Source organism: Bos indicus, chromosome 7 (assembly GCF_029378745.1).
Source record: "Bos indicus isolate NIAB-ARS_2022 breed Sahiwal x Tharparkar chromosome 7, NIAB-ARS_B.indTharparkar_mat_pri_1.0, whole genome shotgun sequence".
NCBI classification, from domain to species: domain Eukaryota; kingdom Metazoa; phylum Chordata; class Mammalia; order Artiodactyla; family Bovidae; genus Bos; species Bos indicus.
In genome coordinates this window covers 102496580-102521748 of record NC_091766.1, presented here as the reverse complement: position 1 = coordinate 102521748, position 25169 = coordinate 102496580, and the positions used below count along the sequence as shown (strand labels likewise).

The 25169-nt window shown below is 39.8% G+C and overlaps 1 long non-coding RNA gene across 5 annotated transcripts in view; it reads right to left on the bottom strand.

Moving 5' to 3' along the window:
* The window catches only part of LOC109562363 (uncharacterized), a 537301-nt gene that overhangs the window by 382981 nt on the left and 129151 nt on the right, over window positions 1–25169 (bottom strand). For 4 of the 5 annotated variants that reach the window (XR_011567828.1, XR_011567831.1, XR_002181174.2 and 1 more), the window contains exon 2: window positions 1–25169. This exon is cut by the window's left edge and continues 5914 nt beyond it. This is a non-coding gene — a long non-coding RNA (uncharacterized lncRNA). The other variant, XR_011567832.1, reaches the window with a different exon arrangement.

Below are 25169 nucleotides of genomic sequence, written 5' to 3'. Positions count from 1 at the left end.
CATTTATAGATGAATTCCCTTACCTATAAAATGAAGAATATATACATACCTCCTAGAGCTGCTGTGAGTATTCAGTGGACTGTTCACAAATGCTTGTTAGAGGAGTTCCCAACAGAAGTGAAGTGAAGTGAAGTGAAGTCGCTCAGTCGTGCCTGATTCTTTGTGACCCCATGGACAGTAGCCTGCACCAAACTCCTCCATCCATGGGATTTTCTAGGCAAGAGTACTGGAGTAGGTTGCTGTTTCCTTCTCCAGGGAATCTTCCCAACCCAGGGATAGAACCCAGGTCTCCCGCATTGTAGACAGATGCTTTACTGTCTGAGCCACCATGGAAGTCCCGACAGAGGAAGCCTTAAATAAAACTTAGCCATTATTACTACTGTTGATAAAACATTTCTCTCTTGTGCTTGGAGTCTGAATGGGACAATGTCACCATGGAAGAAAGGAAAGTTGAACTCTCTACCTACCAGTCTTGGCCCTGCTTCTTGACTTCACTCCCTTCTTTCATCTGCACAGCTTTTATTTCTCATCTTACATGAGAGGTGGTAAAAGAATACTAATTGTGATATTTCTTCTACTTTATGTTACTTCTTAAAACTTTTCCCATTTGGGCACCTAAACATTTGGCATACATGCAAAGTTTGGGAGAGCAGAACATAGAATAAGCTTTGAAGTGTCAAAAATCTAAGGTGCAGGCGGCTTCAAGGATATAAAGAATATAGAAGATAAAAATAAAGCTTTCTATCTCCATGAAGAAGAGAAGCAAAGATAGCTGAGACATTGATGTGTCCCTAAGAAAGTTACCTGTACACTAACCATGCCCTTTAATTTGGACCAGATATACAGAAAGGGAACAACCAATTCCAAAGAACTGTGAGGAAGTCTAGATTATAGAGAACTACCTCGCTTCCCAGGAAAGTGCAGAGAGGTGGAAAGACCTCAGAATTTCCCTGCTTACGAGACATGGCACAAGAGCAGAGGCTGCCTGAACCCGCCAGCTTCGACCTCAGATCATCTTATAGTTTCTGCTGTCCACCAGAATGATTCAGCAAGGGAAAAAATGAAGATTCAAATGGGGACTCAGCTGACCATGAAGAGACCTCTTAGCCAAAAGCAACATGGCACAGGCATAGTAATGATCTTGGGAAAAAATGCAAAGATCAATGACCCAATTAAATGAGGTACAGATCAGCAGATATTAAGCACCAAAAGGCTCCAATCTTAACACATTGTCTGGACTCTTCAAAGTCCCCTAGCACTCAGACTCATGCCAGGGAGAGATGAAAACTTCATTGACTTAGATTTTCTATTATCCAGTGAAAAAGGGAGGCTTGGAGTAGATTAAAATAAGTAATAAAATGCAGTTACATTTCCAGCACACCTGATTTTGTAAACTGAGACTTACACCTCTACCAAGTAGATGGCAAAAAATTATTTCGAACCTCCATTTAAACACTTCTAGCCTCTTATACGTCTCAGAATATAAGTGAGGTTGGCCACTCTTTAGTTAGTCTTTAACTACTCAAAGTTCAAATTTTCTCAAATTCCCTGAAATTACACAGTATTCTCAGTCTCCTCTCCACTTAAACCTTCTCAACAAGACTTTTTTAATACACGGATTTAAATAGCCTTTTTACTACTACTGTTGTAACATTATACTCATGTTTCTTTTTCATGAAAAGTCTGACGTGTCATCGGCAGGAACCAGGAACACCGTCTGAAGGGAGAGTAGGAGATTACTTCAGAAAACAGAGCCTAGGTTTTATATTTTCATTTGCCCTCAAGGGACCTAGCACAGTACCAGTCTCTGCCACTTACTCACTGTGTAATTTAAGACAAATTAGTAACCGCTCTGAGCTTCAGTTATCTCCTCTGTAAAATGAGGGCAATGAACCAGCCCTTGTGCCAGTCCAAGGAGATAATGGATGTATATAAAACTACTACGTGCTCTCCAATTTAGCTGTTTAACAAATGAAAATGATTTTTGAACTGACACAAAAGTCTAGACTGTCAAATCACCCTCGAACGAATTAGAGATCTCACCCAGAATCAGGAGGCAAGGGCGAAGCAGGGAGAACTGTGGGGTACCCCAGGCAGCTCTACCAGCCCTTTCTTTCTAAATCCCAGGAACTTTCTGACTCAGGGTAAGTTGGGAACCCAGAGAGGATGCCCTGTAAATCCAGACTCTGCATTCGTGTGCCTTCAGTAATCTGAAAACAAGGACACCAAGCTTCCTAGCATTGCATAGATAAGGACTCTCCTGCTAGTAATGTCAGCAGGAGAGTTGTCGGCATGTCTATAATAATCCTGAAGTTGGTCCCTGGCTTCCTCTCACTGTGAGAGAATCAGCCGGTCTGGTACTCTGGTAGTTATTTGTCAGAAGAGAAATGGGTTGCAGCCCACTTGTTTTAATTCTTCCATTTTGTACTATCTTGTTCAATCATTACTGAATCGATATTGAATTAATGTTCAAACTTAATGGAATCATAAAGTAATCTGTGACTAGAGTCCCTGACTATTTACTGCAAGTGAACACTTCTTTATACCTGGAGTCCTTCTCTCTTTTTCTTTTATGCAAATTATTACACACATTCACGACTGTTTTCTCTGTAAATCAGTTCAGTTCAGTTCAGTCACTCAGTCCTGTCCAACTCTTTATGACCCCATGAATGGCACCATGCTAGGCTTCCCTGTCCATTACCAACTCCCGGAGTCCACCCAAACCCATGTCCATTGGTGACGCCATCCAACCATCTCATCCTCTGTCATCCCTTTCTCCTCCTGCCCCCAAACCCTTCCAGAATCAGGGTCTTTTCCAATGAGTCAGCTCTTTGCATCAGGTGGCCAAAGTATTGGAGTTTCAGCTTCAACATCAGTCCTTCCAATGAACACCCAGGACTGATTTCCTTTAGGATGGACTGGTTGGATCTCCTTGCAGTCCAAGGGACTCTCAAGAGTCTTCAACACCACAGTTCAAAAGCATCAATTCTTCGGTGCTCAGCTTTCTTTATAGTCCAATTCTCACATCCATACATGACCACTGGAAAAACCATAGCCTTGACTAGACAGACCTTGGTTGGCAAAGTAATGTCTCTGCTTTTTAATATGCTATCTAGGTTGGTCATAACTTTCCTTTCAAGGGGCAAGCATCTTTTAATTTCATGGCTGCAATCACCATTCGCAGTGATTTTGGAGCCCAGAAAAATAAAGTCAGCCTCTGTTTGCTCTGTTTCCCCATCTATTTGCCATGAAGTGATGGGACCGGATGCCATGATCTTTGTTTTCTGAATGTTGAGCTTTAAGCCAATTTTTTCACTCTCCTCTCTCACTTTCATCAAGTGGCTCTTTAGTTCTTCAGTTTCTGCCAAAAGGGTGGTGTAAATACGTTTTCTTGTAAATACATTTAGGAAAATACAGCAGTCACGGGTGCACACACACACACACACACACACACAATGATTCTCCATCTGAGCAGCTAATGTATATTAATCAATATTCATTCCTTTACTGTGTCATATCTAAATCTGGGTTTGCAGAATAAATACAGAAAAATACTAATTTATGCAAATATACAGTTACTACTGTATATGTGCACACTACAATCAAAGTGCAGTGTGGGGGGAAACTATGTAAAGAAACTCACGGGAGACACAAACTTTGAAATTTTGTTTTATGCCAATAAAGCATAAAAATATCTGATTTTAAACAAAATTTTCCCTAGAGTAGAGATACGTGTTCACTTTTTTCAGCTCAAGTCTGTTCCCCTCAGAGTGGCTCTGATAGTCCTTTAGTGTTGATATAATGAGGCCAGAGAGGAGCCTATGTCTGAAAATGCGCACGTTTCCACCCAAGGACGTTTAAAGTATCTTTTTAAAAAAATACTTTTTAAAGTACTTTCTAAAAAGTTTCAGCGAATGTTCATTAAAGGTTTGTTTGCCCGTGGAATAGTCTTTTCTTTTATAAAGTGTGCTAATTTCTCTTCCCTAAATGATGTCACCCAATTATGTAGATAAGCATTTGCCCTCCACCCAAGAAAAATCATAGGTACATAAAATTATTATAAATCATTTTAGCTTCTCTTCTATCCTCAACCTCAAAACCGCAAATGGGGGAATAGTCACTAACTCACAGATGTTGTCTGCAACATATTGTCAGATACTGTGGCACAGGAAATGGTTACATATCCACAGAGTCTGCAAATCCAAGCACTCTCCAAACATATTCCAACACAAAAATACAAGTACCAAAAGAACTCTTCCATACATGGAATGTTTTCTAAATAATTCTGATTTTCATTCATGGTCCTGAATTTCATCCAGGATTGAAATTAAAGCAATAGGGGTCAATCAATTTATTGCTATTACAAAGGCATCTCCTAACAAAGATAAGAATTAACTCAAAGAAAAATTGAATGCCTCTCTGTATTCCCCACATTTGTCTCTCTCTGCTTCTACTTTAAATTATCTCTTAGAAGCCAAGGACACACTTTTGGATCGTCTTTTTTTTGTTGCTGTTTTTAAAGATCTGGTTCTGGATTATGAGAGCTAGTTAGCTGGAACACGTTCTCCACATCTGTGCAAAACTTTTGTGTTCCAGCACAGTGTGTGTTTCTCTGGTCTTTAGCAAGGTGTGTATTTTCCCTAACGTTTTAGGTTCTGACACCAGTTAGAGAGATGTAGAGATAGGATAGCTGAACAATTAAAGGTAAATGATTCCCAAGCATTCTTTATCCGTCTTAACTCTATGTCATCTGCTAAAAGAATTAAAAGCAATATACACTAAAGTTTTGCTGTTTATGCAGATTATCTTTGACTATAAAACCTCACATAAATTACAATTTTAAAGACATTTGTTTGAAACTCCATGCTAGTGCAATTTGAGAGTACAGAAGCACAAGGAATGGAATCTAGCTACAGTATGAGAATAAAGAATGGGAAAACAAGAATTTTTGTAGAAAAATCTAGAGGATAAATAGTAGAAGTACATAAAGCATAGGAAAAATACTTTTCCAGGGTATTTAAACAAATTTAAAATATTGTATATATTATCTTTGTACAAAACTTTAAAAAAACAACTGACTATTGACAAGATATCTTATTTGGCCCAACAGTTTTATTAGACTTTCATATTCTCCCTAGTATAATAGCAGTGCCTCATGGTAATCATATTAGTAGGAAAAAATACAGCTTCAATAGTCATGGGCTAATTTTTAATTTTTAGTAAAGTTATCTATTTACTTTTTCATATACTGCTTCATTTCAAGTCAGAAGAACTTCTTCCTAAATCTAGATTTCTGGGCTGTTTTAATCACTAAAAGTTTACGAAACAAATGAATGCATTAAATGTATAGTTCTCATTTAATGGATGACAAATCAGATATAAGGCACTATTTTTATTACCTACTTGTGCATTTTTTTCTTCTTTTGATGTTCACTGTTAACGTTCATGAAATGTACCTATTATGGTAATGTACTGAAAACATTTCCCAAAAGTTGAGTTTTGACAAGAGATTTGGAAAAGAACAGGTGGCCTTCTTGCCAGATTGCAGGTGCAAGGAAGAAGGGACAAAGTTAAGTTAGAGTCAAGGGAACCAGGGGGCAGTTGTGAGAGACAGAGAGAAAAGCAGCAAAAAGTTCACTGGAAGGAAACTGACAGATACAGAATGAAGAAAGGAAGCAAGCGATCAGAGCAAGCAGTCAGTAAAAGGAGTCCCTGCTGGGAGACATCTGCAAAAAACATCTGTAGACACGTCTCCATGACCGCCAGGAAGGGGGATCCCTGCCACAGAGACACAAAAACAGGCTTAACTACCTGTGGTATCTGGTTGAACGGTGTACACAACGCTCAGGGCGCCAGGCTCTAATTATTCTATGACAACCCCAGTTCCGCCCTCCCAGTGGAAAACAGATGTCAGAGCACTTAGGATTGATTGAAACAGAAGGAAATTCTTTGATTCAACTCTTTCCCCACAACAAACCTGCATTATTTCACCCTCATTTGTCTGAGAAAAAGAGGGGAAAAAAAAACATTCCTTCCAAAGAGAGACAGGAAATGGTTCTGATCCATTTATCACAAACTGTTCTGCTTTGCCTTCGTACCCAAGGTTAGAAAAATTTTGCCAACACTGCCCTGTCAGGCTGGCACTGAATGCAACCGTAGGTATGACAGAGGTACTAGCAGCTGGGATGGTCCTGTCTCAAGTGCTAGGATTGATCACCGCACCAGCCGCCTGGCAGACTGAACAAGCCATTAGACGATCAGCGGTGAAAAGGACACCCCTTCTCTGCCTGCTGCCCCTTAAATGTCCTGCCCTTCCCAAGTTCTACATTATCCCATTTACAGTTCATTCAGGGCTAATGTAGCAGAGAGGAAATGTGTAGACATCAGAGACAGGGAAAGAAGGCTTGCAAATGAAAAAAAAAAAAAATATATATATATATATATATATATTCTTTATCCTGACAAGTGGAGTTCACAGTTTCCAAAAAGAAAAAGAGGGCGTAGATTTGTGTATACACGTTAGTTACCCCTGGCCCATCAAGTCATTCAATCGGATAAAAACTGCCCCTCGCAGACTGAATGCATTTTGTGGGTCAATCGCAGGCATGTCTGTGCGGATGGGCTGCTATCGAGAGCCGGGGTCTCCAGGTCAACGATGAGCCAGATGCCGCCGACAGGGCCACAAGTGGCTTGCTGCTTCTGAGAGCTGGTGCTTTTGAAGTGAGGCCGGCTGAAAGAAACAAGCAACCACAGAAAATAAAATGGACCCCATAAGAGGCCTCGGCAAAAAAAAACAAAATGCACATACACAATTGCCTGATTGTGAGGCTTTACACTCAGTTACGGAAGTCCGCATTATCTTAGTGACTTGCTGGGCTGAGCTGGAAAGTCAGTAAACCTTCCATGCTAGTCAGTTTTCAATCTATAAAATAAGCTAATAAAAGCAATTTGATATAGAATAGTGTTCCATATAAGCAGATGTCCTTGAAACCACTCACTTTATTTAAGAGATCAAATAGATTAGCTTCCTATTGACAGCCTCGCATGCTATCACAGAAAGTATCCATGAAGGACAATAGTCAAATGCCCAGGGCATTCATAAAACCAAAATTTACAATTAGCTGGAATTTGAGGAAGCTGCTTCTTTTCCCTCGCTCAGGCCCTCCAATGAGAAAAAGTCAAGGGTTCTAAACCCTTCGATTAGCAAAAGCATCAAATTTTCCTTTCCACACACATGTGCAAAGGTGGATGGATACACTGGGACAAAGAATTGAGACCAGTGGAAAAGAAACACTAAAATACTGCCGCATAAGCAATTCAACCATATACTTCCTCCACTCAAACCACTTGGGGCTCAGTGCATAAGTATCTGGGAAATATTAAAAAAAGAAGAAGATTAAAAAGGAAAGGAGAAACAAACACAAGAAGAAACGGTAGAAAAAGGAATGAAGAATAAATAGTTTACGGAACACAAACATTCACTGTCATTTTCCCCTCACCCCTAGTAATATCTATTACCTCAAACTACTATCATTTCAGTTCAGTTCAGTTGCTCAGTCATGTCCGACTCATTGTGACCCCATGGACCACAGCACGCCAGGCCTCCCTGTCCATCACCAACTTCCGGGGTTTACCCAAACCCATGTCCATTGAATCGGTTATGCCATCCAATCATCTCATCCTCTGTCGTCCCCTTCTCCTCCCGCCTTCAATCTTTCCCAGCATCAGGGTCTTTTCCAATGAGTCAGCTCTTCTTATCAGATGGCCAAAGTACTGGAGCTTCAGCTTCAGCATCAGTCCTTCCAATGAATACTCAACAACTGATTTCCTTTAGGATTTTACCTTCAATTCCCAATACATGCTGATTGATAAAGAGGTACATTTTTCAGAGCCAATCTGTTAAAATCTTACCATTGCTGATTTTATAGTCCTGTTTTTAGTCTTTTGTTTATTTGCTTTTGTTAATATGAACCATCTGTGTCTCTCACCATGTGTTTTTAAATAAGCTGCCTAATTGTAGGATTTTAAATTTTTATATTTTACCCTCAAGCCTGCCGCTGATCAGTTTTGTCGAAATTGAATGTCTGCCCTTTAAAAGGTCATTTCTGAGATTTAAACCTGTTGGTCTATGTTATTACAGCAAATCTCACCCCAGATTGTTTGGTATTGTACAATAACAACCCACCCACTGCTGTGTGAAATGAATAACTAAGTCAAAAGCCACTATTTCCTCTTAGTTGTAAAGATCAACTTATAAACACATGCACATTTGCTGATTTTCCTTTTCCCATTTTTCAAGCACTTAGCAAGAAATAGTCTGAAGAAAACTTACCAAGACAATTCCTTTCAGGTAACTCTTTGAAAGGTAGTATTTCTACATGGTTCAGTTCAGTTCAGTTCATTTCAGTTCAGTTCATTTGCTCAGTCATGTCCAACTCTTTGGGACCCCATGAATCACAGCACGCCAGGCCTCCCTGTCCATCACCAACTCTTGGAGTTCACTCAAACTCATGTCCATTGAGTCAGTGATGCCATCCAGCCATCTCATCCTCTGTCATCACCTTCTCCTCCTGCCCCCAATCCCTCCCAGCATCAGAGTCTTTTCCAATGAGTCAACTTTTTGCATGAGGTGGCCAAAGTACTGGAGTTTCAGCTTTAGCATCATTCCTTCCAAAGAACACCCAGGGCAGGGCTGATCTCCTTTAGAATGGACTGGTTGGATCTAACGATGATAAATCTCACCAATACACTCAACAAATTTTTTCTCCAATTATAATTTTCTTTGGCCTCATAGATTCAACAACTAAATTATCCTTTATTTTTATTTAATGCAAGATAGTTCAATATTATTCAGTGGAAAGAGAATATATATGCTTTTTAAAGAGAACTGGAGAGAGTTTAAATTACAAGCTTACCAAAAAATCCATAGGTAAGTACAAAACAATAAAAATTTCAGAAATTTTTTTTAAATTTAAGATATAAAAGCACTCCCACCCCCCGCCCACCAAGAATATGGATTAGTTGTTAGAAATGTGTACTAAATTTACAGTCTAGAAAGGCAGTGGTAAAGGACCATCAGGGGGAGCTGTAGTGTTTTCTAATTCTTAATCATTTATTAGACACACACCATCTTCTTTTTCTTGATAGCTGCACAGTTATATTGAATATTGGAATTGTTTGATGTTCATAACCATGACCTAAGGGGATCAAATGCTTTTAACATTCAAGAAATGAAGTAAGGAGTCCATCAGTCCTATTTACTGGTCCAAAAAGCCTCTAACTTTAGAAACTAGTAGATATAATAATATCAGTAATGTTAGAAATAACAAGTACCTAGTGCATTGGTCTGCATATTTTAAGAACATTAAATACACAGTTAAGGATTCTGAAAGACAACCACCTCAAGATGACAGGCAGATACTTCAGTTGCCATAACTTTTCTTATAGTATATACACTAAAGAGTGCAACTAAAAAATAACTATTAGTATCATTTTTGATACTCTAGAAAGTACAAATATATAAGTGCTGTTGTTCTCTTTAATTATTTTACCCGGTTTGACAATGTGGACAGGGATCCAAATATTAATAGAGTATTAAATGGGATTACCTTTACAACTATTTTACAAGAACACAGGTCTTACATTTTACTGGTATTCCATGGTCGTGTTTCTCATGTTTGTTAAAGAGACGTAATGGCATAAGCATGAATTTGGACGGCAGGCAAATCTGGCTTTGAAATACCTAGTTCAGTACAGCCTGTCTGATGCAGGTTACATTATCTAACCACTTGGCTTCTGTTTCACAGTAGGCACAGCAAAGGTACAAACACAGACCTTGAAGGCTTTTGTGAGGGCAAAATTCATGTACAAAGCAGTATTCACAGTCTCTTAAACACAGTTGCTGCTTAAGAAATATTTGTGCATAAAACAACCTCTCCACAATTACATAAAATGCAACAGCTGAATCATTTCTGAGTTTAATTCTAGAGATTATTTCACTAATATCGCTAGTGATAAAGGCAATACTAGTGGCAAGAGGAAGCTTTATTTTTTTTATTATCACTATCAATGAAATTCTGTTTTATGTTATAATTTCCTTGGCTCCTCTCTGCTTCAATTTTAGCTTCCTCCAATTACACATAATCTCTATCCTTTTGCCATAACACAGTTATTAATAAGGGAGAGGTAGAAACAAAGGTAAACTAATGTCTTTTAGTATCAACAAAAGCATGCACTCGTAAAAGAATATCCAGCTGTAAGTTAAACCAAATACTTTCAGCAAATCAGTATATTTTGAAGAACTGCTTACCAAATATAAAAACACATGAATCAAATATGATCAAAGCTATACAAGCAAAAAATTAAACTCAGTATTAACTTAACGTGATGTCTGATGATGCTTTGCTTTAGTCAGATTACCAGATCTAACACCACTGGCTACCAGTCTTGGTTTCTCTGGCATGCAGGGAAACTGCACAACTGATTTGTGTAAGGACTTCATTTTCCCACTACTTTCTGAGATGCCTACTAGCTGCACAGAGGGCATGATCAGAAGACAGCTGGCCAGAGGAGTACAGGGGTCAAGGAAGTGGTTTAGGCTGGATATGTCAAGTTTATCGTTAAACACAGATGTTGTGAGATCATGGGAGGAATGAAAGCACTTTGAGAAGAAGAGGTCTCACGGCCAAATAATCATGATACAAATCATAATGAAATAATGATTCAAACTCAAGAGAAATAAATGCCTCTGTGTGTCTAAGTCCCCCTGTTCCTTTCACCACCTGTTTATGGGTTTGCTTGTATCTTTATTTCAGATCAGGAAAGTTTAAACTATAGGAAGAGGAGACTAGACTAAAGAACTGTCTCAACGGGTGATGATGGGGAGTTGGGAGAACCAAGGGAAGAGTGACAGACACTTTAGCCCCCTTCCATTGCCGCAAGTGTACAGGATTTCATTTGCTTCAAAATATTAGGGAGCTAAAAACTAGTTCACTTAAGGAATTGGTTCTGCTGTTAGAAAAATAATAGTTATCATTGTATGTCAAGGAGAGGGTGGGATGTATGGAGAAAGTAACAGGAAAACAGTATACATATGGCTGATTCATGTTGATGTTTGGTAGAAACCAACACAATATTGTAAAGCAATTATTCTTCAATTAAAAACAAATAAATTTAATCATTAAAAAAAAAAAAAGAAATAGAGACAAACTTTATAGCAGGAAGCGTGCTGTGGGGATACATGACCATGGCTACAGAAACCCAGGACAGTCTGGAGCCCAGACGATATAAACCCTGTAATGTGGTAGAATCTTTACACCAGTGTTCTGGCTTTAGCTTAGCTAGGCTACCTGTCTCCATTCATACAACTAGAGATGAAGCTTTCTCTTCTTCGTAACTTCTGTTTGCTCATAATTCTGCCTCCTCAGACCTCTGGCTTGTGATCATCACTCATCCCATGACATCTTTCAATTTTTGCTCCCCTTATTAATCATTAATTATTCCTCTATTTCCCAATCAGCCAAATCAAGAGGGCAGGAATCCATTATCTGCACAAGTCAGATTCTTTAGCAATGGCTGTGGACAGGAAAGACTGACCCAAGAGAGATTCCTAGTTTGTTACACACCAAAGATCGACATCAGTAACTAACAATAAGCACAATTCACTCAACATATGCCTTCAATAAGAATGAAGATAAAAGTTTGCATTTTAAATAATTTACCAAAGGACAGTTACTTGTGGCACAATATAAGAAAATAGCTGTGACAATAACTACTATCAAAATGAATTAATTTCATCCAAATATAATCTGATCTCAGTGACGTTTGCGTGTATCATGCTGTCCATAATTTGAGAAGCAATTTATACAAATCAATATAGCACACAGGTGACTTCTTAATAAGGCCTGATATATTGCCTACCTCAACTTCAGAAGATTTAAGGACCTTTTCAGGTCACAGTCACTGGGATCACTAAGTCATATTCAAACAACCAGAGAAATCACAGCTGCCAAAAAAATAAAGGGAATGTACTATATGAACTTCTCAAAACACTTCAAATTCATTTCTTTTCATAAGAATGGCTGAATACAAACAAAAATAAATCAACACTTTGGCCACGGTAAAAATCAATTTTTAACAAACATAGATGCTCTAGTTTAGAAATGCCAGCTGAGGAATTAAGTGTGGGAGCTTCAAATTTAGATTTAATAAACACAAAACTTCCATCCCCACTGCTTCTAGGAACTCTAAAAATCTCCTAATCCTTTATATAGAAAAAGTAACTCCAGAAAACGATAAATGTTTTTTAAATATTTCAATCTCACAATGAACCGATTTGGGCAGGGTTTCTTTAAAAAGCCTACTTTACAAGCATGGTCATTAAACATGTAGAATGTGCAGTGGAGGACATCAAAGTTTCCAGATAACAAAAAATCTTCTCAAGCAGGTGAGAATTCTATGTCTGATGAAAACCAGATTATATTTCAATTCATTATGAACACTGAGGCTCGGTGTTGGAAGCATTTCCATTTCATTCTCCCTTCCTAAAAAGTTAGGTCATATTTGTCAGTCATTGAATTTTGTACATTCAATAAGAAACTTCTGTTTAACGTATATTTGTTCTGTTCACATAGAAGATTGGTATATAACATTTGGCATAATTAGCTAAGAGGCTGCAAAGAGAAACAAGTAAATCAAAAAGAAAAATCAGAATGTGTTTGGAGTCTGCTTGGGGAACCTATTACCTTGAGAAAGCATAAGTCATCTTTTGATACATACCATCATGCTGATGTGATGTTGTTACTGCTCTTTTTCCATCACTTCAGTGTATAACAGCAATATCACTACCTCCATTTCATTATACCTTTACAGCTATAATAAGGTTTTTTAATTATGCAAAGAAATTATGGATGCATATCATAGTCTCACCCATAAGGACAAGTTATGTAAATATTTTTATGTTTGTTGTTCCTTTTAAAAATCCATATTTGCAAAAAAATAAAAGAAGTACTTCATTGCCTGTTGATTACATAACACATGGAACTCATTATCCTCGAAATGTTATTCAAATTGGAACTCTGAAAAAGTCTGAGTTTAGGTGGATTCACACAGATTGACCCCATTACAAGCTATTTAAAAGATAATATTCTTGAGCTGGAGAATAATATAAAGACAGTACAGTATCATCAGCTCTCCCCAAAATGTAGTTTGTGTGCTATTGCTATAAACCAAGAATCATTATATCATGAAAAGGATGTTACTGATTTCCATTCTTAATTCTCATATTTCACTGATTAGGGGAAAAAAAAGAGAGCTTTTAAAAGCTTAAATAATCTTCCCAGTGTCTGATAAATGATGGTAGAGTCTGCCTAGAAATTCGAGAGTATTCCTCTGATTAGAATTTAAAATCTAGAGGGACAGTGTTGCTATTTCAGTAAGCATGTTTCAAAACAAAATGAAAATAAGAAATCCTAGAAAATTTTGATAGAGGAAATGGTATCTTGAGTAGATATCATTTTAAGTGATGGTAAAAAAAAAAAAAAAAAGTTCTACACTCCTCTGTCTTATAAACTTTATATCATAACTGTTTCATAATGCTTTAAAGCAAATGGAAAGATAAGCATTCTGTACTCGGGTAATGTGATATTATTACCACTATCCAGAAACAGCCTTAAGAGATCATTGATCTTGCTACCTATGTAGTACAAGGGAAAAGAGGTAATCAATACTTAAAATAACATAAAATGAAACAAGAAATTATATCTGGCATAAATTCACCATATTTCATGTCCGAAATTACAAACTACAGCTTCACAAGTGGACTCTCAGGCCTTCAACCTTGATTGTCTGACTCGCTAGTGTTTTCTTTCTTATAACTGAATTAATTACAAACATTTAAAAAACGGGAGATTTCAAAGAAAAATACAGATTTTTCAAATTCAAAAAAACTGACCATACTTGGGTTGCATTTTCAAATGGTAACAATTCACAGAAGCTGAGTATCCACCCCATAAAGCAGATTCTACCCTCTTCAAGTACCCTAGTGCTGGGACCCAGCATGAGGAATTCCGCCTGTGGCAGAGGTCATGAGGAAGGAGGCTTGGCATATGCAAAGGTGGGATGGAGCCTCAGGAGTCCCCCTGGAAATTCTCGAGCATCTACCCCCAAAACCAGAGTCTGCCTACTTTCGGCTTTGTGCTCTCACCTACACCTCTGACTTTACGGGGGGCTGTCCCCAACCACCTCTCTCCGAAAAAAGAGTTAACTTACAGCTCTAGTTAATAAATTTACTGGGCGTGACACGAGTGTTTCAACCTACAAACTCCTTTGGAAGTCCTCTAGCCTGCTGGAATAGGTTCTTCCAGCCACACATGATTGTTCAGAGCCTCCCAACTGTGAGAGGCATGAGATGTTCTAAACTGTCTAAATACAGATTCCTTTGAGCAGTTAAGAGATTGATTAGAAATTGTATTGGTGAAGGGTTTTTCACTTGTTGGGCCAATGTTTGCTGCTAAGTTTCCATATCCCTTACCTACTGTGTCCCTGGCAGTGTATTGATTAATATGATTGGTGTATAGGAATGTAAATAGTAGCTTTAATGTTTGTAACCTTGGACCCTTGAGTTAATTCTTTTCTTGTTATAGCCCACCACACCTTTGCCCTATAGGAATGCAACTTTATCTAATGCTTTTGGAGGGTGGCACCTGACTTTAGAATAATCACCTTTAGAGAAAAAGAAGTTTTCTGAAGAAAGGATCTTAAAATGTTAACAGGCCTCCTGGCCAGAAGATGATGTAAATCACCTAAACTTTTGCATATGATAAGTTTGAAAGCCTGGCTTCAATTAGAATCAAGGACTGCTGTCCTCGCATGACTCTACCCCTTCCCCCATTATCCTCTATGCACAACTTAAGGTGTAAAAACTACTTTGGAAAACAAAGTGCGGGCTTTGTTCACCGAAACTTGGTCTCCCCATGTTGTTCTTTCTCTCACCTTCTGGCTGAATTCCCATCTGGGGCAGGGAGGCTCGTCAAGCCTACTAATTTTGCCTGGGCTTCTAAGATCTGACCAGGGAGGCCTTAGTGTCTCCTCTCCTTCGGGAGAACGGGAGGACGCCTGCAGCCTACGGAGGTGATGCAAATTCCTTATTTTGGAATTTTATTATCTTTCCACGTAAACCAAGTTATTCAGCCTCTTTTCTCCACTAAATTTTCTCACTGAGCTATCCTTATTTAACCACTCTTTATATCCTTAGTTAATGTTTAATTAAGCAATTGTTTCCTGATCCTCGCCGACGCCGTCCCCACTTCGAATTCCCTGGATCCACTGGGGCTGGACCCCAGCACCCTAGAGTCCCCATTACTCCTTATTCTTCATTCCAATATATTAACCGTGTGGACCTTGTATTCTTAAGATGTTGTAACCTGATTTGCAATCAATATCTAATAATTACACGTCAGGTCCCTCTGTTCAAATCCCTAGAGACGTATGCTGTGGTTAACAACATCCATTAATACCCAATTAGGATTAAGCATTATAGATATTTATTAACAGCATCTTGGATGTAAAGAAGTTTTAAACTGAGGGTTCTTACATTGGCCAATTCGGCAGCTAAGCAGTATCTCAAGCACCTAGAAGGTCTTGGCTTCCTGCTCTGCAGTCCTGAGTACACAGCCTTGGTTTCTGTGGCTTTTCCTCTCTCCTTCCAAGCTCACCAGCACTGATCCTGGTGTCACACAGGCCAGTGAAGTCCAGGGTGAAAAAAGAACGAACCTACTCTCTTATATCACCTTTTACCACTGAGGAAATATTTCTCAAAATGTTCTCAATAGAATGCCTCTAACCTCTCATTTTCATCTCTTGACTAAAAGGAAGACCAACCTCCCCTGAAGCCCTTGGGTTCTACAAAGAAACAGTACCATTAAAATGGAGATTTATTTCAAGGAATTGGATCACATGATTATGGAGGCTGGCAATTCCAAAATCTGCACAGTAGGATGGCAATCCAGAGACACAGGAAGAGCTGATGCTAAAGTTCAGGTCAAAGGTGGTCTGCTGGCAGAATTTTCTCTTGATGGAGTGAGGTAAATATTTTTTTGTTATTTTCAGGAACAGTGTTAATCTCATGTTAAAAAACTGTTACAGAAATATCCAGAATAATGTTTGATCACGTATCTGGGCACCACAGCCCAGCCAAGATGACACACGAAATTAATCATCATATTATATAAAACATCAACAAACGAAAAAGGAATGTACAGATGGATGAATGGCTAAAGGAGGCCAAAGGTGATTCATCCTGAAAGACAGGTATACCAGTTGGTTGCATTGCTTAAATTAGAGGTTTTGAGGAGAATAGTCAAACTGGGAAAAGATACAAATGCTACCTTTTAAATAAAATTCAGATTAATCAAGACTGGAGCTTAAATGGGCCTTCCGATAAGGATATGATACGAGCTACTTGCCCAGCTGGAAAAGTGAGGATGGCTTCAAAAACAATTCTGTGAGTCCTCTTTTACAATATGGAGGCTGATACATGGCCACTTCATAAACGCATTCTTAACACAATTAAAATTAAATAAGCAGCGTATTTCATCCACTGCAAGAACCACCAGGAAATAGACTTTATACACAATTGCACCCACTCTAATAGCTGTCTTCTGCTACTAATAGCGTTTAAGAGGCAGGAAAGCACAGTAGTTGGAAGTATGGATTCTGAAACCAGGATGCTTGGAATTGGATTCCAGTTTGCACTTAAATGTGTGACTTTGAGAAAGTTATTTAACCTCTCTGCTTCCATTTTCTTCATGAAAAAGTTTTTACTAATGTAAAAACTTAACATGTAAGCACTTAGAACAGAGCCTGACACATGAGTGTAATCTGAGTTTTCTATTTTAGCTCCCTGATAAAAATTTTTGTGATACTTATACTTTGTGAATTGTGCTATGTTTATTTTTTTAAAGAAGCATCAAAATCTTTTAGAAAGAGAAAAACATGTAGTAAATATGTAGAAAAATATGTAGTCTCTCCAGAGATTAAATGCTCACTTTTCCTGGGTGTAGAGAAGAGAACCATTTTAAGAGGGCAAAGGAAGAGGACACAGGGATATGAAATAACTGTCCTTTAGACCAAAGGAAGCATGTTTGCAAATGGAGGAGGAGACACAGGCAATTTGATTTGGGAGAAAAAAAATTGGGGGTTCCCAAGATAAATGAGTAATAAAGAACAGTTTTAGGATCCAAACAGCAGAGAAACTGGAGAAGATTTCTTCTTCTTTTTACCCATTGGTTATCTATTACTACACAACAATATTACTACAAATGCAGTGCTTTTAACAAGACATATTTATTATCTCACAATTTCCGTGGGTCAGAAGTCCAGGAACAAGTTGGGCAACTCTTCTGTCTCAGGGTCCCATAGCACTTCAATATGGTGTCAGCCATGGCTGTGGTCTTAACTGAGGCTCAAATGGAAAATGACCCACTCATGCTCTTGTTGGCAGCATTCAATTTCTTGCAAGGCTCGATTCAGGGGCTGAGTTTCATGTGGGCAGTTTTCTGGGAGCTCTTCCCCTCCTCCAACAGCTTTCTCTTCGTGGTGGCTCACAATACGGCATCTTGCTTCTTCAGAGTCAGCAAATGAGAGAATTTGGGAGTCCTAGCAAGATGGGCTGTGAAGAAAGCTGAGTGCTGAAGAACTGATGCTTTTGAACCGTGGTGTTGGAGAAGACTCTTGAGAATCCCTTGGACTGCAAGGAGATCCAACCAGTCCATCCTAAAGGAGATCAGTCCTGGGTGTTCATTGGAAGGACTGATGTTGAAGCTGAAACTCCAGTACTTTGGCCACCTCATGCGAAGAGCTGACTCATTGGAAAAGACCTTGATGCTGGGAGGGATTGGGGGCAGGAGGAGAAGGGGATGATGGATGGCATCACCGACTCGATGGACATGAGTTTGGGTGAACTCCGGGAATTGGTGATGGACAGGGAGGCCTGGTGTGCTGTGATTCATGGGGCCGCAAAAAGTCGGACACGACTGAGCGACTGAACTGAGCTGAGCAAGATGGGTGGTATAACTTTCTATAAGGTAATCCTCACTCATAATCATGCATGTCCTGTCACCTTTGCCAGACTCTTCTTAGAAGTCACAGATCCTGATCATACTCAAGGGGAAGAGTCTGAGCTAGGACAGGAATACTAGGAAGCAGGAATCATGTGGGCCACCATGGAATCTGTCTGCCTCAAATTACTAATACAATTTCTTCTTTCCAACAACTCTAATCACATAAGAATCATATTGCTCTTGCTTTTTGGTCACCAGGAGACCCAAAGCCAAAATTTTGACTCACCTTTAGTGCCTTTGTAAGGCCAAACAGTCTATGTATCTGCAGTGTAATTATCTACCTGCCTAATACTGACCTTCTCTATAAAGAAATGTCTACTGTTGCCACTAATTTATACGTCCCTTATTTTTTAATATATTCCTATAACTGCAGCAAATCCTCTGTAGAATGAGACACAGAATCAATAATTATACCGTAAGGACATTGTTCAAAAGAGTAGCTCAGCTTCAAAAAGTTAGAAGTCACAATGTTGCATCAGCTTCTCTAGCTTTCTCCATTGTTACTGCACACATCCCACCAGCGAAACCATGTTCAACACCTCCCTTGGTGCCATGACTGATTTCCCTAATTACAGCACAAGTCATTCTATTCAGCTGCTATATTTAGTACAACACTCACTTCATTAACAGAAATGTCCTTTTCCACTTGACTTCTGTAAGCTCTCTCCTAAAAACCTACACAAAGAAAAATAATGCAAGAAACAATCACATCAGGGATTAGAATTAGTAAGATAAGTGTTTCAGTTTATAACACATATTCTATAAACATGTGTACAAATGATCACAGAGAGGATAGGGGTAGACAGACACTGTTTTAGAGAAGCATTACTTTGAGTTCCATGAATGAAATCTTTTAGAAGACTTTAGCTTAAATTTGATTAACACTAGTATACAACTTGTAAAAGCATTCTGTGTTAACTTTATCGAGCAAATTTTTATCCCATGTTCTTCATGTTTTTATTTGAATGATAGGGCTAAAACACCATAAGAAGAATTCGTATCTTTGAAGTCACCTACATTTTCTGTCAGCTCCTTTCAGCAATTTTTGTTTCCTGATGAATAATAATGTCACGCAATAAGTAAATGAGAAAAATTTTAAAGCATGCTTGTATTTTTCTCACCTTTCTACAAAAATAAGTGCTCTAATGCTTTTCTGCTTTATAACCAGAAGTTTATAACTTTACTCACTCAGAGAATTAAATGATACTCCTTGATGCTCGGTTTAAGCAATAGCTTTGTTTAATAATGGTGATTACAGTCTTCTCTGAGGAGATTATTCGGCTGAAGGAGCCATCACCTCACTTTACACAGAGGCAGATTACAAAGGATTTGAATGTTCTCTTTTTTGGTAAACTACAGTTGCTTAGTCATCAGAGCCAAGTTCCTATCGCCATAGCTTCCCAGCGTGAGGTAAGCATCCCCAGTTACAATAGAGTAAGTCTGGTCCAGCACTCAGCAAAGTTCGCGGAATGTTCTTCGGAGTGCCCCTGTGATTTTTTTTTAAGAGGTAAGAGCTATCTGCATGCTACATCTCCAAGTCTTTTAAAGAGGAAAAGGGACACCACAGAGCTGCCTCAGATGGCTGGGGCAGAGTGGAGGGAAGGAAAGGTGGTTCACTATAAACGCAGACATGCCTGCTTTGGAAAGTTAATCTTGCTGCCTGTACTTCACATGGGACTATTTGTCAGCAGATTGCTTTCTGTTCATTATAACTCTCATATTCAGGAAGAAGGAGAACTGGCCAAACCAGTAATATAAATGCATTGTATGCTCTACCCTCCCTCTTTGTGATTAATTCTACCACTGGTGCAAATTTGCATGAATGAATGTCAGTGTGTTTTCTGCCCTGAACATTTCCTGCTGGCTTCAGTTCAGCCCTGCTGACATTTATTACAAATAATAGCTAAATATTCCTGATTTAATAGCTGCAGTGGCCCCACATCTGAAGGTGATGTCTATAATAAAAGCAGACAAGACGAGCTTATAACAAATACTAATCAGATTGTGTTTGCACACATAATGGATAAGCCTCACAGTACACTCAAAAAAACCCGTAATGGTTGTTTTTTTTACATGCAGCTGCTAGAAGTCACAGTTCAAGAACATATTGGTTGCTCTATTCTTTTTCATTTCCCGTCTTCCTCCATCTCCTTAAAGTACCAAAGGCCTCGGCGCACAAGCAAGATTGAATATTATCCCCTTTTTTATCTGGAAAAATGGGACGCTAAGCACAGAAGACTGGCTGTGTCCTTTTATTCATCTTTTGTTGCTCCTTCTAAACAAAGGGCATTGTCCCCTGATAAATTCCATTTTCTGCCTCTTATTCAAAGGTAGTTTACACACTAGCTACAGCTATTCCCACACAATGCAGTGACTGGCAAAGATACAAGTAACTTTCAAAGTTCTTCCAGCCTGTTGACCCGGGTGTCCCTTCTGAAAGATACAAACTAGCATTCCACACCTCTCACAATTGATAAAGGAGACTATAAAACCTGCGATTACAAAGAGAAGACACAGAGTGCCTACTAAAGGCAGGTTTTAAAAACCTTTGGGAATAAAAGGTACCTTTCTCTTCATCCTATCCAAACTTCATAAGGCTCCATATGAAAATTGAAGAAGGTCAGGGTAACATTGTCTTTTATTTGACATTGAAACACTTAGGAATTTTACTCATTTGGCATTATTGCAAATAACTTTCTGAAAATACAACTTTTTTCTATTTTTGTAGCATTCTTTCCAGAGTAGACATTGCAGGAAATTGTAATGAGAGGTGATTACGGTCACAAGAATTTAAAAATACGTCCCACTGAGATATACGACTTGATTGGCAGACATTCCCTGTAGTGCATAAACTATGTGACACTTGGAAGCCAAAGTCTTAAACAATATTCACAGTGATGAATGCCAAAAAGCTACACTTGCAGTTTAAGCATCGGAGACTCACAGACGTAGGCACAAGCCCGCGGTAGAACATCTCTGTTGAAGGACCAGCATCGTGCCCTGTTCTACAAAGCCACCTTTGGATGTGCCCAGTCACAGCTTCTAATCCCCACCCTTCTCTGACCCCTCCAGCAGTCCAGGGGTCAGAAAGGCAGAAAACTCTGCAACTCTACCACTATCGATTGCGTGTCCAGCAATGGTTCCATTTGCATCAACTTGTGTAATGTCGATTCAACAAAATGTACTGCCTTGATACTCAGAAAGCAATTTAAGCTTCCCACCTCATCATATTGGTTGGCACAGTCTCCCAAACTGAAGTTTGTTTGCTCACTGTGATCTTCAAAGACCTAGAAAGCTTGGTGAAGTGTATCCATGTCAGCCAGGAATAGAGGCTGTCCTCATTTTACAGCCGAGGACGCTGAAGCCCATGCAGAGACGCCGAGAGTCACCCAGTGAATTAGGACCGAACCTGAAATGCTGTCCCTGTCTGAATCCTGAGTCAGTGCTCCCTACACGAGACCAGTCTCCATGTTCCCCTACCTCACCTGCCCTCTCCCAGTTCACGAGAACCAATCACTTTACTTGTTTCATCTGTCCTGAACTGAAAAGTGTGATCAATCATAGCTTGACTGATCAAAACCCCCAATCGTGGGTTTTCTGGATTCTCAATTTATTAGATCCATTTGGGCCAAACAAATGACCAATGTATTCTTTAGACTCTGAACTATATGGCTGCTGATCACTTGATGGGGCCACTGATTTCTGATACATATACCCCGTTTCCCTCGGGAGGAGAAACCTTGCTCAGACTGACAAAGACTTCACGTGCATTTCTTCGTTGCTCAGTGTGGCTGTCCGTGGCCAGCCTTCAGTGGTCAGGCATTCAGGCAGAGTTGCCTTTCATCCTGTTGCACTTTTTCGTTGCTCAGTGTGGCCCATCCGTGGCCAGCCTTCAGGGTCAGGCATTCAGGCAGAGTTGCCTTTCGTCCTGTTGCACTTTTCGTTGCTCAGTGTGGCCCGTCCGTGGCCAGCCTTCAGCAGTCAGGCATTCAGGCAGAGTTGCCTTTTTCCTGTTGCACTTCTTCGTTGCTCAGTGTGGCCCGTCCGTGGCCAGCCTTCAGCGGTCAGGCATTCAGGCAGAGTTGCCTTTCGTCCTGTTGCACTTCTTCGTTGCTCAGTGTGGCCCGTCCGTGGCCAGCCTTCAGCGGTCAGGCATTCAGGCAGAGTTGCCTTTCGTCCTGTTGCACTTCTTCGTTGCTCAGTGTGGCCCATCCGTGGCCAGCCTTCAGCGGTCAGGCATTCAGGCAGAGCTGCCTTTCGTCCTGTTGCACTTCTTCGTTGCTCAGTGTGGCCCGTCCGTGGCCAGCCTTCAGCGGTCAGGCATTCAGGCAGAGCTGCCTTTCGTCCTGTTGCGCTTCTCCCTACAACACTCCTTTTCTCCCATTTTTGTCACTAACGATTACGCTTCTTCCAGGAATCCAGTTCACATGCTTAGCACACTGTGATCAGATTCCTCCGTCTCCCACCATTTGCCTTCACATATATTCAGCTTCACCTGAATGTCCATTATATTTCTGGGTACCTCATAAATAAATCTGATTTGGCATCTGTGCCCTTGCTGTGTTCTGGGCTGGGAATACCATTTCCCTATCCCATTTAGGTCCTGTTCAGATACTACCCCTTCTTTGAGGCTTTTCCTGACCATTCAGCCAGATGTGACATCTCTCACCTCTGAGCACCTAATGCCCTTCTTGTCACTTCTACTTCTGTAGCACTTCCACAATGGCCTATCTGAATTACAGGATGCGCATTAGGCGCTCTAAACCGTGTATTTTATAGATCATCCTTACACGCATAGCACACAGCAGAGGTCCTTCCTTACTCGTCACTGGGGGAAAAAAAAGTACACACATATATATACACACACAAATATTTGTTATCCAAAAGTGATAGCCATATATTTTAATCCCTTGTACAAAACAGTCTCTTCTAGCATACAAACAATGAAAGTGAAAGTCATTCAGTCAAGTCCGACTCTTTGCAACCCCGTGGACTATACAGTCCAGGGAATTCTCCAGGCCAGAATACTGGAGTGGGTAGCCTTTCCCTTTTCCAGGGGATCTTCCCAACTCAGGAATCAAACCCAGGGCTCCCGCATTGCAGGCAGATACTTTACCAGCCGAGCCACCAGGGAAGCCCAACAATACTGGAGTGGTTAGACTAACCCTTCTCCAGGGGATCTTCCCGACCCAGGAATCAAACTGGGGTCTCCTGCATTGCAGGCAGATTCTTTACCAACTGAGCTATCAGGGAAGCCCATGCAAACAATACATCTTTGCAATTCTACATCAAAACTAAAATAAACATGTGCTACTTCAGTGTTCTCAAAGCTATATGAAAACTGAAGAGAAAGCAAAATAATTTTATAGTCTAGCATCCTGTATCTGGCAAAAGTTTAGGCAGGTAATCAAAGAACTGACCCACCTGAGGTGGGAGGGAGGAGCGCAGTTCTAAGAGTATAAAACCCAATCTGCACCCAAAAGGCCGAGAACCAGGAGCTGACTTCTCATGTCCGAGGGCAGGAGAGGAAGGATGTCTCAGCTGAAAGACAGGAAGCGGACTCACCCTTCCTCTGCTTTTCTGTTCTCTTGGGGCCCTCAACAGATTAGATGATGCCTGCCCACCTTGGGGAAGGCCATCTGCTTAACTCAATGCTTTGATTCAAATACTAGTCTCTTCCAGAAACACATCCACACACATGCCCAGAAATAATATCTGGAGTCTGGCACCTCTAGTATTTAATTCCCTTAGTTGCCACATTGTGAGCAGTCACGTGCTCTAAAACAACCCAGGCAGAGTTTATTATTATCCTCATATTTAGCCCAGGTAACACTATTAATTTGGGCCTAAAAAAAACGAGCATGAATTTTTAAAGGGCAACACGCTTTAGTGGGACAAGCACCAAAAGCCCTGTTCTCAAACTCTGATATGCAAATAAACCACAAATAGGGGATGCCTTAAACTGCAGGTTGTGATTCTGTGAGTCAGGAATGGACCGGAAATTCTGCACCCATGCCGTACACCGGTACCAAGTTCAAACTCTTGAGTAAGAAAAACCTAAACGATAACTAAATCAGACTCCAAAATACAGTGTAGGCATACTTGTAATTTGCAACTTAATGCTTAAATTAAGTAATATACATACATAATTTATAGACTGTATAGTTTGTTATATTATCCGTAATAACACGTTATATTATTTCAGACCTCAGAATATATGTTGTTACATTCCCCTTGCCAACATGTAACAAAATTTCTGAAGCCCTTGTTTTCCATATTTATCTCTCGCCTCTGTCTGCTTATATTCTTTTTAATAGGTTCCAAATGAGAAATGTTCACTTCACAGATTTTAATTACCTGAAATCCTTTTTTCCTTATTGATCACCGAAAGCAAAGTAGCTTTTGCGTTAACCTTTCAAAATGTCCAATTTAATTTATGAATACAATATTTTTTCAGCTCAGTGTGTTTAGATGATGCATACTGTTTTATACTGCCGTTATAAAAAGATCGTTTTAATTACCCACAGAAATGTGCCCAGGATGGAGAATTGCGAGAATTCATGAAGAGAAGTGCCCAACCATTTGTTGGAAGAGCACCCGGCACCAACAAAGCAATTGTATCTGTGGTAGATAAAGCATTCTTTCAACTACTGGGGAAATTTGTTTTGACATCACATTAGGATTAAATCAGTTATGCAATATTCCATAATGGCTGCCTTTATTTTGTATTTTTGAAAACAAAAGCCTGATTTTCTGGATTCCTGCTAACGTCTAAACATTGGCATAGAGCCTGGAGACATGTCAGGAAGAGGAAGGGGGCTGTTGGTGATGAGGTCATCCTGAGGCATCTGAATCCAGGGCTTCCATTATTCCCAATGTGGTAGCTATTCTGGGAAGCTTCAAGGTCACAAAACCAACACTGCTTGATTGCAGTCACTTCTCTGATGCCTTCAGCAAGTGTTTGCTCCTTTTTCACATTGTCTGGGCTTTGAAATTCACACAGCAACTTTCTCCCCCCAGCCCAATCAGAAGGCTTTCATGCAAGCTATT